This window comes from Bidens hawaiensis, unplaced genomic scaffold, assembly GCF_021521415.1.
Source record: "Bidens hawaiensis isolate Kalapana, Puna unplaced genomic scaffold, B.hawaiensis_p1.1 tig00012179_1, whole genome shotgun sequence".
NCBI lineage: Eukaryota > Viridiplantae > Streptophyta > Magnoliopsida > Asterales > Asteraceae > Bidens > Bidens hawaiensis.
In genome coordinates, this window is record NW_027491979.1 from 174,544 (window position 1) to 177,170 (window position 2,627).

General features: G+C 33.5%; 1 long non-coding RNA gene across 1 annotated transcript; it reads right to left on the reverse strand.

Moving 5' to 3' along the window:
• Positions 1-719: 719 nt before the first annotated feature.
• LOC143540156 (uncharacterized) lies at positions 720-1,881 on the reverse strand. Its single transcript, XR_013136551.1, has 3 exons — positions 1,743-1,881; positions 1,508-1,642; positions 720-1,424 (listed from the first exon to the last, which is right to left on the reverse strand). It is a non-coding gene; the product is annotated as an uncharacterized LOC143540156 (long non-coding RNA).
• Between the last annotated feature and the right edge of the window lie 746 nt (positions 1,882-2,627).

Consider the following 2,627-nt stretch of genomic DNA (forward strand, 5'->3'; position numbering starts at 1 on the left):
TTTTTTTTTATTATGAATTTTCAAAAAAATGTGTGTTTTTTTAAATAATTTCTTGTTTTTTTAATAATACGTTTTTTTAATACATTTATAAAAAAATAAAAAAAAACCGCTCGCGCCCCCTCTCGCGCCCCTCCACACCATGTCCCGGGGCGCGAGCACCACAACCAACACCCATCTTATCAAGTTTCTCTCTCTGCCACACGTCACAATATTATTGGCTGGCGCCCCCACTCGCGCCCCCTCTCGCGCCCCCCACACCCCTCAGCCTTACCTAAAGCTGTCCTAATGTTTTGAATTTATTTTCTTATTAATTTTATATATTTTAATTTATCATCTTTTATTTTAAACTGCTACAAACAACCAACTCGTTCTACTCCTACTTCTAAACTACAAGATAAAATCTACTCCCATGTCATGTTTTAAATTCTAGTGTTCGATCCTAAAAACAAGATCCTTTACTATAAAGCCAAGACTGAAATAACGATATATTATTCTTTTATATTACTCTACTTTTGTTTGTTAACATAAAGTGCGAAGGTAATACGGCGACTATAATGTATAATTTGTAATATTTTCTTGTTTTCTATTAAGCAAATGTAAAGGTATGGTTCACATATGTTATTACTTATTATGAGTCACTTTAGTTAAATGCAATCTACTTAGATGTAAGAAGCAATTTTTATGTAAAGTTGTTTGTAACTTTGTATGTATCCTTTTTTTTAATATTTCTATCAACAATTTAATGAAATAACCCATTTCTATAGATGATTTTGGAATGGATTTTACACATACGTAATAACATGTTAACACAAGACTAATGTGTGCCACATTGTTAACCATTAATAGTAGTAAATTACATCACAAAAGACAGTTACCAAACTATGCTAAAGTCAGATTATCCCTGCCATATTGTACTAATGTTCAAAGCAGAAACCTACCAAATTGGCCAAAAGATACCCCATTTCCTAGCAACTCCAGCTTCATCTTTGGTTTGTTCGGTCGAATCTGTTTTTTCTTTGTCCGTTGCATTGCGCCCTTCATGTGCATCTTCTTGTGTTAATCCGGGACTAAGACTAGGCATGCAAAAAGCATCCTTAGCAGCGCCTTTTTCACCTTCGTGGAATAGTACAGATAGATTTTTTTTAAATAACTTGTTACATATAAATAATAAATTCTCCTACTATTACATATAATAAAAAATTAATTACCTGCCAAGGACTCTCTTAATGCTTCACTTGACTTTAATATGTTCTTGTCTACCAATATATCCACTGCATTAAACTCAGCAGCATCTTCAAGCGTATTTTCCTCATTCACTGCATCCATGTTAACCGTCCCATCCTCGTCGCTTAACCCCGCAACCATCGACTTAACTCCTGTGGTTTTTAACATATTCTGCTTTGAAACAAATCTTGGTCCATAAACTATCAAAGATATGTAACACATGATCACACATATCAACCATTTATAAACCTCAATTAAATTAATACAATTGACTAATATTTACTAGTACCTGCCTCTGTACCAACTTCATCAAAGCATGCCCCCTCACTAACCATTCTTTCCAGCTCGTATTCTTGTTTCATTAAGCGAAAATCAAATGTTAAATACGGCGCTTCTTCCTTAATCATCTCCTTATCCTCTGAAATTGAAGATTACATATATACTTAACAGCACATTACACACATAATACATATTATCACTACATATATATTATAAACATATCACACAATCTAGCTTACCGGTGCATTCACTTCCAGCTCCTGTGTTCCCTTCATCCAAGTTAGCTGCCTCAACGTCTGTTCCCTTTAGTTTGTTTTCGCACACTAAAATAGAATGCAGTTTCCGTTAATCAGTACATCAGTCTGTATAATCTGTCATACATAAAAAGGTACATATAGCTAATAGCTTACCGGTCAGTTCAGTTTCAGCTTCTGCATCTGGTTCATTAGTCTCTGTAATTGATCATTATTTATACGTTAAAAAAAATTTACACAAGGAACTACACTTTACACATTTTTTTCCAAATACATAGCAACATAATACCAGTTTCATTAAAACCAGATTCCATATCCCCTTCATCCTTTTTTTCCCAGCACATCGTTTGTTTTCTCGTTATCATTGCCTTCATCAGCTGTTGAAGTGGCTATTACATATATAAGGGCATTTTATACACATGAAGTGGCTATTGCATACTTGGTCATTACATATTAATAACATATTTATTAGTACAAATTGCATAGCTTACCAATCGGTTCACTTTTATCTTCCTTAGCAACTTCTTGCAATTTTTTCTCCAGCACAGCAATCTTTTCTTCGTTATTATTCCCATCAGCTGTTAAAGGTAACATATACATAAAACCATATTACACAAAATATATGCATAACTGCATATTAGATACTTGGTCATTACATAATAATAACGTATCAGTACAAATTACGTAGCTTACCGTTCGGTTCACTTCTATCTTCCTTAGCACCTCCATGCAGAATTTTCTCCAGCATAACTATCTTTTCTTCAATATTATTCACTTCATCAGCTGTAAAATGTTACATATACATAAGACCATATTACACATAATAAAAGCATATTGCATACATGTTCATTACATAACAATAACACCATA